This window comes from Cetorhinus maximus, chromosome 10 (genome assembly GCF_964194155.1).
Source record: "Cetorhinus maximus chromosome 10, sCetMax3.hap1.1, whole genome shotgun sequence".
Taxonomy (NCBI): domain Eukaryota; kingdom Metazoa; phylum Chordata; class Chondrichthyes; order Lamniformes; family Cetorhinidae; genus Cetorhinus; species Cetorhinus maximus.
The window spans coordinates 15,987,953-16,001,204 of NC_135888.1; the positions used below are offsets into that span (position 1 = coordinate 15,987,953).

General features: G+C 41.4%; 1 protein-coding gene across 4 annotated transcripts in view; it reads right to left on the reverse strand.

Moving 5' to 3' along the window:
- Window positions 1-13,252, reverse strand: part of fnbp1b (formin binding protein 1b) — a 275,894-nt gene that overhangs the window by 236,162 nt on the left and 26,480 nt on the right. The gene's annotated exons all lie outside the window — the stretch shown is intronic.

Sequence of the window (13,252 nt, forward strand, 5' to 3'; positions counted from 1 at the left end):
AAAATTGCTTCCTGATTTTGCTCCTGGATAGCCTGGCTCTAATTTGGATATTGCACTGGATTTCCCGCACTGGAAGAAATGTCCTCTGTATCTATATCAAATTATTTTATCATTTTAAACTGTTCAATTAGATCACCCCCTCAACCTTCTAAACACAAAAAATATAGGGCATGTAATCTGTCCTCCAATTTAACCCTTTATGCTCTGGTATTGTTCTAGTAAATTATATGTGACTCTGCAAATATTTTTAAGGACTGAATTAGTGACGCACTGAATTTAGGATTCAGAGAAATAAGGGATAATTGTTATCAGTAAGAACGAGATAGCAATTTGCTCCAAATTCTGACTAAAACTTAACCAGGTTTATGTAGATAGCAGTTGAACCTTGGAAATAGAATTATATTCATATATTCTACAATCTATAATTTTCATTATGTAACTATTGTCTTGAAAAAAATTAAAGCTGCTAACAATAATACAGTTGAAGTGAACTGTGTTGGTAACACACAGTGGTCATAGCATGAAGAACATTTTCAAGCAACACACCGGAAAAAAGCTCTAAAGCAGAATTATAAGGGAACTAACCATGTTAGAACACATAGGCACTGTAGTCTCAGGATAAGGGGTCAGCCATTTAGAACTGTGATGAGGAGAAATTTCTTCACTCAAAGGGTTGTGAATCTTTGGAATTTTCTGCCCCAGAGCATTGTGCATTCTCAGTCGATGAATATATTTAAGACTGAGATCAATAGATTTTTGGGCACTGAGGGAATCAAAAGATACGGGGAAAGGACAGGAAAGTAGAGCTAATGTAGAAGTTCAGCCATGATGTTACTGAAAGGCGGAGTAGGTCCAATGAGCCATTTGGCCAACTCCTGTTCCTATTTATGTTTTTGTGCCCCTTTGTTCTCAACTCCCCCACCAGAGTTAAAAACCTCTTCAGTTCTGGGTACCAAACTTTAGCAAGGATGTGACGGCATTGGAGAGGGAGTGCAGAAGAGGTTGACTAGAATAGTTCCAGGGTTGAGGAACTTCAGCTATGAAGATAGATTGGAGAAGTTGGGACTGTTTTCCTTGAAGAAAAGATTGAGAGGAGATCTGATAGAAGTATTCAAAATCACGATGGGTCTGGACAGTGTAAAAAGGGAGAAACTGTTCCCACTCAAGAAAGGATCGAGAATGAGGGGGCACAGATTTAAAGTAATTGGCAAAAGAAGCAAAATCGATGTGAAAAACTTTTACACAGCAAACGGTTAGGTTCTGGAACGCATTGCCTGAGAGTGCACATATGAACATATGAAATAGGAGCAAAAGTAGGCCATTTGGCCCCTTGAGCCTGCTCTGCCATTCAATAAGATCGTGGCTGATCTGTTTGTGTTTCAAACTCCACATTCCCATCTACCTCCAATAATCTTTGATTCCTTTGCCTAACAAGAATTTATCTACTTCCACCTTAAAAATATTCAATGACCCAGCCTCTGCCGCCTTCTGAGGCGGAGAGTTCCAAAGTCACACAATCCTCAAAAAATTTCTCCTCATCGCTGTCCTAAAAGGGCAACCCCTAATTTTAAAACAGTGCCCCCGAGTTCTGGTTAGCACTGTCCTCAGAGAGTGGGTCAGCGGTAACATCCTGTGATTATTGTCAAACGCTCGTAACCTTACATTCGTCGAAAGCCAGCCAGTTTACATCCTGCATTGTCTTGGCATCTGGGAGAAATGTGGCCCAGTCAGTTTTGACATAGCAGTCAATGGTAACTTATTCCCTTCATCGATACTGCTCAGCCACTCAGGAGTTGTGCCGGAGCATTGTTTTCATACCATTACAGTCCTCAACATTGTCCATCTCACAAAGGCTAATCATTTATAGGAATCCAAAGTCAATGAGTGCACAGTCATGCCACTGACTGCATATCAACTTGTATTCAGTGACCTCAGAGGGATTCTGTGAAGCACTGCTAGGCAGCCATTTACGAGCAAACTATGATCCTCACAGGTGGACAGGTTCATCAGGATGAGCACACATCTCTGACAGCACACACTCATTCCCATCTAGCAGGCATTTCAAGTGGTGGAGGCAGGTTCAATCGAGGCATTCAAAAAGGAATTAGATGGTTATTTGAAATGGAATAATATACAGGGTTATAGGGAGAATAGCAGAATAGCACTAAATGCTCATTCGGAAAGCCATTGCAGACATGATGGGCTGAATGGCCTCCTTCTGCGCTGTGAAATTCTGTGAAAATATCTACCAGATCTTTTTCATATTTTAAAGACCTGATTAGATCACCAATCTTCTAAACACTAGGAAATACAAGTCATGTTTATGTGACCTGTCCTCATTTTATAACTCTAAGCCCCAGATTAATTTTAGTGGACATGCACTGTATTCTCTCAAAATTTCAATATGTTCTTCCTGAATTGTGATGTCCAAAACTGAACAGTGTTCCAGACAGGTCCTGAACAATGCTCAGTATAACTAAAGGTTTTCTTCCTGTCCTTTGTATTCTGGCAACCCTGAGATAAAGATTGGTGCTTCATGTCTTTTAATGCCATTTCACTGTATTTACAGATTTTTGCTGAAATTTCCATTGCAAGTCAATTGCCTTAATAAATAATGCTCCATGGAGCAACCCAATCCTTTACTTAATTAAAAACAGAAAATGCTGGAAATACTTAGCAGGTCTGACAGCATCAGTGGAGAGAGAAAGAGAATACATATTTCATGTTGATAACCTTTCATCTGTTCTAATGAGTTCTCTTGAAAGGTCATCAATCTGAAACATTAACACTGTTTCTCTCTGTACAGATGTTGGTAGACCTGCCGAGTATTGTTTATTTGTATTTCAGATTTACAGCATCCACAGTAGTTTCCCCAGTCCATGGGTTACTATACAAGCCTTTAGTAATCAACAATTTATTCCTTGTTTTGAATTAAAGCATATTGAAGCACCAACACCAATATGCTATTATCGATAAGTAATTATAAAACACATTTTAGACTGAAACATCACTCGGGACCATACCTAAGATAAATAAAGTACAACAGGTTATAAAAGAGGCACATGAGGAGACAGGAGACTACGTCTGAGTGAGACCGAGACTGAGTGAGTAGCGAATTAGGTTCCTGTGGGAATTCGGTGCACGGGGGAAAGAGGTGTGGTATGCATAGAAATTATTCTAAGTTAATTAAGAAAGTAATTGAATTAAGCCAACTAAACAACATAAAAGAGGAGTTCGACAAGAGAGATAGCCAGGAATTTACAGATAAAATCTATAAATTGCATCACAGGAGTCCCATAAGCTGATTGGTTGGCAAGTATAGGCCTTTCTGCACTCGGCACAGAGATGACAATTGGTGAGTGACAGGTTAGTTATTATATTATACCATGCTTTATTATACCAAACACTTTTATATAAAGCTTAGGCTATGTCTGTGCAACTCGGCCATGTGGAACGTGCATCATGCGGGACGTGGGAAGTCGTGCAGGCACAAAATGGCCACGATGACTACATCTGCAGGAAGTGTCACTATCTTCAGAAACTTGAGCTCCGGGTGGTGGAACTCGAGCGGCGGCTGGAGTCACTGTGGTGCATCCACAAGGCTGAGGGTTACGTGGGTAGCACGTTTAGAGAGATGGTCACACCGTAGCAAAGAACTATACAGGCAGAGAGGGAATGAGTGCCCACCAGAGTATCTAAGAGAAACAGACAGGTAGTGTAGGAGTCCCAAGGCTATCTCGGTCTCTAACCGTTTTTCCATTTTGGATACTAGTGAACGAGATGGTGCCTCAGAGGACTGTAGCAAGAGCCAAGTTTGTGGCACCACGGGTGGCTCAGCTGCATAGGGGGAGAGGAGGAAGATTTGATACGCTATAATGGTAGGGAATTCCATAGTTAGGGGAGCAGACAGGCGTTTCTGCGGCCATAGACATGACGTCAGGGTGGCATTTTGCCTCCATGGTGCCAGGGTCAAGGATGTCACAGAGCGGCTGCAGAACATTCTTTTGGGGGAGGGTGAACCAGAGGTCGTACTCCACATTAGGACCAATGACACGGATAGGAAAAGGGATGAAATCTGAAAGCAGATTTAGGGAGCTAGGAAGGGAATTAAAAATCAGGACCTCAAAAGCAGTAATTTCAGGATTTCTGCTAGTGAGCATAAGAATGGGAAGATTGAACAGTTCAACACATGGCTGACGAAGTGGAGTAGGAGGAAGGGTTTTTGATTTCTGAGGCATTGGGACAGATTCTGGGGCAGGTGGGACCTGTACAGGAGGACAGGTTACACCTTAACAGAACTGGGAGTAATGTCCTCGCTGGGAGATTTGCTAGCACTGTCGGGGGGGTTCAAACTAGATTGGCAGGGGGTGGGAACCTGAGAGGAAATTCAGAGTGGAGGAGAGGAGAGGAACTGGCAGTGGGAAGCAGAGAATTTTTAACTGACAAGGAGGATGTATCAGAAAGTAGTGTTAAGGTAAAGAAAATACTTGGCGAGCTTGATAGAATTAGAGTAGGCAATAGTAAATCACAAGATGGGGTCAAGTAAGGGAAAGAGTAAAAAAGCCTAAATGAGGGCTAATGTGCATGTATGTGAATGCATGGAGTGTGGTTAATAAGACTGGCGAACTACAGGCACAGGTTGACAAATGGAATTATGATATTATTGCTATAACAAGAGACCTGGAAAGAAGGGCAGGGCTGAGTGTTAAATATTCCTGGGTACAAGGAGTTCAGGAGAGACAGGAAAAGAAGAAAAGGGGCAGGGGGAGAGTGGCAGTAATTAAAGGTGGCATTACAGTTCTGGAAAGAGATGATGTTCCAGAGGAGACAAGGACAGAATCTCTCTGGCTGGAGGTAAGGAATGATAAATGCAATAACACTGACAGGTATACAATATAAACCACCAACTAGTGGAAGGGATGTATATAAACAAATCTACAAAGAAATTACAGAGAGGTGCAAGGATTATAGAGTATTTACAATGGGGGACTTCAATTATCCATATATAGACTGGGATAGGAATAGTGCAAAGGGACAAAAGGGGTGAGAGTTCCTGGAATGAAGATAGTCCATGTGTTCAGGATCATTTTCTGCAACAGTATGTTTCCAGTCCACAGAGAGGGATGGCACTGTTGAAGCTGGTTCTGGGGAATGAGTTGGCCCAAGTGAATCAAATATCAGTGGGAGAGCATTTAGGGGGCAGTGACCACTGTATTATAAGGTACACTAGAAGAATTTACAATTGAGGAGGTGGTTTAAGAAAGGCTATCTTTGCTTAAAATTGATATGGTATCAGGACTGGATGTGATGCATCCAAGAGTACTGAAGGAAGTGAGAGTGGAAATTGCAGAGGAACTAGTGATCATCTTCTAATCTTTCTTAGACACAGGGGTGGTGCCAGAGGACTGGAGAAATGCAATTGTTACACCCTTGTTCAAAAAGGGATGCAAGCATTAAGCCAGCAACTACAGACCAGTTTGACTTCAGTGGTAGGGAAACTTATGGAAACTATACTTCAGGACAAAGTCAATAGTCACTTAGACAAGTGCAGGATAATTAAGGAAAACTAGCATGGATTCATTAAGGGAAAATCATGTTTAACTAACTTGAAGTTTTTTGAGGAGGTAACAGAGGTTGATAAGGGATACGCTGTTGATGTGTATTTTGATTTTCAAAAGGCATTTGATACAGTGCCACACAACAGACTTGTGAGCAAAATTCTAGTTTATGGAATACAAGGGAGAGCAGGCACTTGGATAAGGAATTGGCTGAGTGACAGGAAACAAACAGTAGTGATTAATGGATTTTTTTTAAGATTGGAGGAAGGTTTGCAGTTGGGTTCCTCAGGGTTCAGTTTTGAGACCCTTGCTCTTCCTGGTATATATTAAATGACCTAGACTGTGGTGTTCAGGGCATGATTTCAAAATTTGCAGATGATACGAAGATTGGAAAAATTGTCAACTGTGATGAGGATAGTCTTGAACTTCGAAAGGACATAGACATGTTGGTGGATTGGGCAGATAAGGGCAGGTGAAGGTCAATGCAGGGAAGTGTGAGGTGAGTCATTTTGGCAGGAAGAACATGGAGAGGCAGTATAAAATAAAGGGAGAAACTCTAAAAGAGGTGCAGGAATCTCAGTGTACATGTACATATTCATTGAAGACGGCAGGGCATGTTGAGAGAGCAGTTAATAAAGCATATAGTATCTTAGGCTTTATTAATAGGGGCCTTGAGTACAAGAGTAAGGAGGTCATGTTGAACTTGTATAAGACACTAATTAGGTCTCATCTGGAATACTGCATCCAGTTCTGGGCACCATACTTGAAGAAGGGTGTGAAGGCATTGGAGAGAGCACAGAGGAAATTCATGAGAATGATCCCAGGGATGAAGTGGAGAGGTTGGGGCTGTTTTCCTGGAAGAAAAGAAGGCTAAGAGGAGACTTGATAGTGGTACTCAAGATCCTGAGGGGTATGGACAGGGTAAGTAGTGAGAAACTGTTTCCACTCAAGGAAGCATCAAGAACCAGAGGGCATAGATTCAAAATAATTAGCAAAGGGAATAAAACTGATCTGAGGAAAAGAATTTTTGCCCAGAGGGTGGTTGGAGTCTGGAACAAACTTCCTGAGAGGGTTGTAAAGGCAGGTTCAATCAAGGCATTCCAAAAGGAATTGGATGGCTATCTGAAAAGAGAGAATGTGCAAGGTTACAGGGATAAGGTAGGGGAATGAAACTAGGTGAATGCTCTTTCAGACAGCTAGTGCAGACTCGACAGGCCGAATGGCCTCCTCCTGCACTGTAAAGATTCTGTGATTTACTTTATGTTGACAAGCAAATTCAAGTGAAATAAAGGACTTCAAATATTTTTAACATAATTACTTGGGTAAGAAAAAGGCATTTCCAAAATCTTCTACTGACCAATGTTAATTATTTATTACAGTTTGACTATTTTGTTACAATCAAGTTACAGAGCACATTAAAATTTAAAGATAAATTTGAACACTGATTAATTTAAAGAACTATGCCGTAGGTTTTCGCATTTTTAAACAAAAACAAACTTTACTGTGAAAAATAAAATTAAGCAAAGCAAGCACCACTAACGTGACGCTACAGTTTATATAGACTTATGCTATCAACCCAGTTCTACTTTTCACTCCCTCCCAAGAGTTTCCTTGGACTCTACAAGAATCTTGAAGGTTCATTCATTTCTCTACTGGGACCAACCCAAAGGTATGCCACAGTCCTAAGGAATTCACTTTGATTTTGTCTCAATGTGTTCTAGCTATTCTCTGACCTACAAGGTTTATGGGGGTCCTTCCATCAGCATTTGGCTAAGGGACCCTCCAACTTTCCTTTACAACCTTATGACTGTGGACTCTTTAGATCAAGCACAGGCTTCACTGCCTTCTTTCTTAGTGACTTTAAAAAAAGATCAGCAACATCACAAATTTCTTGGTTCACAACTCCTGGCAGACGCTTTCTATTTGCCTGTTCCAAGCTGACTGACCTCCCTGAGCAAACACACACATAAACAAAGGGATCTTCCTAACCCCCACTGCCCATTTCCATGTCAACATGATATGCTTTTGGATGCTCCAAACAGAAATGCAAACTACTTAATTTTTTAACCTTCAACACACCCTTTGACGTTGTGATCCACATGAGTAACATATTTCTAATGGATGTGATTGCCCACTCTCCAGACTGGCTGATACCAAGGAATTCCCTTTTTTATATATGTCCCTAGCTCCTTTTCATGTGGGGTTACATAATTTAAACTCTTGGTTTAACCCAGCTACAAAGCCTACTTTAAAATGCCTTGAGATAAACTGTCTCTACCAAATGCTAAAAGACAAGTCATCCATTGTTTCACTATTCTATCAACTCTGACCTTATTGAATAAACACAGGTTACCTTTTAACTGTAATTAACCCAGGCTTGCTTGATTGCATTTACATTACATTGGAATTGTTACCATTTTCAAACAAAAAGTGTTTTCATTTATTTAAAAAATTAAATTCTCAAACTAAAAGCTATTTCTAAAACATGTGACTATCTTGTTTCATAGTTCATAACACTATTCTACACAAATAGGCCCCAAGTTCAAATCTCAAATCAAATCAATTGAGATTGCTTACTGAAATAGGCAAAGTTTAGTAAGCTCTTTCAGCTGATCAGGCTTCTAAGTGCAGCAGTATGTGACCATCATTGACACACTGAACAATTGGATACACTCGCATTTTTCCAGGACTTATTTAAAATAGATGTTTATTATGGACAAAATATGTTTTGGCTTGACTGGAAATAAACTACGTTGGTGCTTTAAAGCACTGAAGAGTTCTCTACAAGTGAGCTTCCTACAGGAGTGCTGAACAGAGGCATGGCAAAATCATGCAATTCCTTTAAGGGGTTATCAGTAAAATAAGTCAAACTCAATTCGCATTGTTTTCACATACCTTGCATGTGTTTTTTTTAAATTAAGGAATGAAAGGTTACGGTCCATAATCCATGACACTGATAAGGATGAAGAGAAGAGAGAAGACCAGATGAATTTGGTAGATGTCAAGATTGAACAAATACTGTTCTCAACCCTGTTGCCTAACTTGAGAATAAATTCCAAATCAGAAGACTTAGATCTGTTTAATTAACAGGAACACTGATTTGAATTTCACATGTGACTGAAGATTTCAGGGTATGCACCACAGCAACCCACAAAAACATAATACTTGAATATTCCTGGGATAAAAAATAAGGTTATGTCTTAATTTTCACAATTAAATATAATTTCCTTCATACATTAATGTTAGTGAAAAATTCTGAGAGGATTGTCAAGGAATAGGAACTTCTGATTTTCGAGTGGAGGTCAGGAACTACAAGACCCAACATACCTTGGCAGTTTCCACGCACGAATGGATCAGGAATGAGCTGTGCATGCACAGTTTGGCATTGTGAAATCTTCGGGCCAGGGACAAGTGCTCAGTGCGCCTGTGTGGGGGGGGCGGGGGGGGAGAAATGGCGTGAGAACCTGATCTTGGGACCCAGGGGTTGGGCGCCATAATGAGAGCAGTCCCAGGACAGGGGACAAGGAAGTCCCAGAGACAGAGAGAAAATGAGAGGAGACCACCACTGGGAGGAGACCACTTAGAGGAGAGAAATCATTGGGGCACAGAGCGAAGGGAGAAGTTCCAAACAGTGAAAGTGCTGTGGTTAACAGGCTCCAAGTAGTGAGGGCTCAGGAGAAGCCCAAGGGAGCTGACAAACACAGCGGGAAGTTGGTGACTCCGTGATGCAAACCATTGGGGCAAAGGAAATTCTTTGGAGCAGTGGTGTTCTGTTTGGTGTGGCTGAAGATTTTAAGTTGTGCATGTGAGTTGGTGGAATGCACACTCAGGAACATGGGGAAATGGAGTCTCGGAGACGAGATTGAAACCTGGGAGGTGAGCAGTCACTGGGGCAATCCAAGTCAGCGCAGCATTGACGGAATTCAGAAACTTGATCTTCAAAAGTGAAAAGTTTGGAATCCCTCATGATGGAGACCGAGTTTTAATAAGATTGTGTAACTCGCAGTGGATACTGACGTCTGGGTAGGTTGCTGAGAAAACCATGGAATCTTGTAGCTTTATTCTCGAAGTAAGTACCTTAGATCTCAAACTTTGCATATTTTAAACAAAACGTTACTGGCCCCTAACTGACTCATACCAAAAATTTGGGTCCAGGATCATAACATCCTGGCTTTGTCACTAAATTTAGTGAACAGAAACAAGACAGCAACAGAGTGAAATCTTTGCAATTTAGAATAAATGCAACAGCAAAGTTTACACAAACAAAAACAAAAAGTGCTGGGAAAACTCAGCAGGTCTGACAGCATCTGTGGAGAGAAAGACAGAGTTAACGTTTCGAGTCCATATGACTCTTTTTCAGAGCTCTGAGTCATATGGATTCGAAAAGTTAACTCTGTCTTTCTCTCCACAGATGCTGTCAGACCTGCTGAGTTTTCCCAGCACTTTTTGTTTTTGTTTCAGATTTCCAGCATCCGCAGTATTTTGCCTTTATCTTAACAAATTTTACATGTATTGGCTATAACCGTACCAATAAAATATAAAAAGTTTTCCAACAGGGTTGTATGCACGAATTGAGAGAGGGACCTTCTGTCATACAACTGGCTCTGAATGCAAGATTGGAATTGGTGGACGTCTGGATCATTTGCTTCCCCACAAAATGGCATAAAGGAGTCAAAAAACAAAAGGAGCACAGCATTATTGTTGTGGTAACATTTGACAAGGGACAATCCAGTGATACAAGCACAAAAGCATAATTTTCAACATGTGTATCTTAGTTCATATTGCAACATGCAAGTACCAGAAATTTGAAAATAAAATTCTGAATAGTGCCCAATCATCTGCATTATTGAAAACATAACTTAATTTCTGTAAATTTGAGAGGATATCTGACAATGAGCCTACAGCTTCTCATGGTCAATTTTGGGGGTGCAGTAGCATATTAGCTATTTCACTGGACGAGTAATCCAGAGGCATGAACTAATGATTTGGAGACAGGAGTTCAAATTCCACCGCGTTGTGCTAGGAAATTTAAATTCCGTTAATTAAACTTTTTAAAAATGCGGAATAAAAAGCTAGCATCAGAATTGGTGAGCATTAAGCTACCAGGCTATCGTAAAAGCCCTTCTGACTCGCTAATGTCCTTTTAAGGGATGATATCTGCTGTCCTTACCTGGTCTGGCCTATATGCGACTCAAGACACTCAACAATGTGGCTGACTCTTAACTGCCCTCTGAAATGGCCCAGCAAGCCACTTAGTTGCATCAAATTGCTATGAAAAAAGCATGAGAAATATAAAACTGGACATATCACATGGTTGGCATCAGCTTTGGATATGATAAAGGCGCAGAATGTATTCTGAGTAGGGTCTCCAACATCCATCAGCAAGAGTGGCTCAGTCGCACCACTACCGACCAGGCTGGCCATCCCAAAGGACCCAGCTGCTGCACATGGCCTATGGCAGGTGGTGAGATTACCAACACGAGAGAAAAATCTACTCGACCTCATCTTCACCATTCTACCTGTCGCGCATGTACCTGCCCACAACAGCATTGTTAAGAATGACTACCACACAGTGCTTGTCGAAATGAAGTCCCATCTTCACACTGAGGATGTGCTCCATCACGGTGAGTGAAGCTACCAATTGAGGTGAATGGGATAGATTCAGAACTGATCTAGCAATTCAAAACCGGCCATCCACAAGGCACCATGGACCACCAGCAGTAACTGTAGTCAGCCACAATTTATAACTTCATGGCCAGGCATAACCCTCACTCTACCATTACAATCAAGCCAGGGGACCTCATTAAATGAAGGATCTCCAGTAAAAAGGAAATCAGTGAGAATCGGGAGAAAACTCTCTACTGGCTTAAGTCATACCTAGCACAGAAAAAGATGGTTGTGGTTTTTGGAGGACAATAATCTCAGTCCAAGGACATCGCTACAGAAGTTCCTCAGGGCAATATCCTAAGCTCAGTCATATTCAGCTACTACATCAATGACCTTGCTTCCATGATAAGATGGGGATGTTCGCTGATGATTGCACAGTATTCAGTCCCATTTGCAATCCTCAGATAATGAAGCAGTCTATGCCTGCATGTAACAAGACCTGAATAGCATTCAGGTTTGGGCTGGTAAGTGACAAGTAATTTGGTCAAAATGCCAGACAACAAGTGTCTAACCAGCTCCCCTCGACATTCAACAGCATTATTATTGCTGAATCCCAATGCCTTAAATATAACTGGACCAATCACATAAATATATTTTTTATTTGTTTATGGGATGTGGATGTTGCTGGCTAGGCCAACATTTATTGTCCATCCCTAATTGCCCTATAGAAGGTGGTGGTGAGCTGCCTTCTTGAACTACTGCAGTCCACTGTAAACACAAGAACAGGTCCGAGGTTGGGTATTCAGCATTGAGAACCTCTGACTCTCCAAAGCCTTTGCACCATCTATCTACAAGGTACAAGTCAGGAGTGTGATGGAATACTCTCAATTTGCCTGGATCAATGCACCGCTAGCCATACTTAAGCAGTTCAATGCCATCCAGGACAAAGCAACCCACTTGATCAGAACCCCATCCCCAACCCCCTTCAAAATCCACAGCCTCAATCACCTAGAAGGACAAGGGCAACACATGTTTGGGAACACCACCACCTGCAAGTTTCACTCCACAAAATCCTGACTCAAAGATGTATCACTGGTCCTTCACTGTTGTGGATCAAAATCCTGGAACTCTTACCAAGCAGAACAGTGAGAGTACCTTCACCACAGGGACTGCGCCTTCTCAATAGGCAATTAGGGATCAGCAATAAATGCCAGCCTTGAAAATGACATCCACATCCCATCAATGAATTTAAAATAAGTTTTTAAGAAGCCATTGTAGCTTACTCTCAACATTGTTATAAATACCGAGTTCATGGTTCATAGTAATATTTTAAAGGTAATTTTTAGCTCTGTGAAGATTTAAAGTTTAACTATAGAAACTGGGATAAATGCAACTAAAGCAGCTTGAACACTATAACACTTAAAAGGTTGGGACCATGTTGACTCAAAGGGCTAACAGCTAGAAAGGTAAAGTCTACATGGACTTTAGCAAGGCTTTTGATAAGGTCCCTCATTGCAGACTGGACATGGCGTCCAAGGCAAAGTGGCACGTTGGATCCAAAATTAGCTGAGAGGCAGGAAGCAGAGGGTGATGGTAGGGGGATGTTTCTGTGACTGGAAGTCTGTTTCCAGTGGGGTTCCGCAGGGTTCAGTGTTGGGGCCCTTGCTGTTTGAGGTGTACATAAATAATTTTGACTTTAAATGTAGGGGGTATGATAAAAAAGGTTGTGGATGACACGAAAATTGGGATGGTGAATAGTGAGGAGCATAGCTGTAAACTGCAGGAGGATATCAATGGACTGGTCAGGTGGGCAGAGCAGCGGCAAATGGAATTCAACCTGGAAAAATTTGAGGAAATGCACTTGGGAAGGGCTAATAAGGCAAGGGATTACACTATGAATGGTAGGACCTTGGAAAGTACTGAAGATCAGAGGGACCTTTGTGTGCATATCCCTAAAGGCAGCAGGGCAGGTAGATAAGGTTGTTAAGAAGGTATATGGGGTACTTGTATTCTACACCTCAGCTAATAAAAGCAAGAGCAGGGAGGTTATGCTGAAACTGTATAAAATGCAGGTTAGGCCACAACTG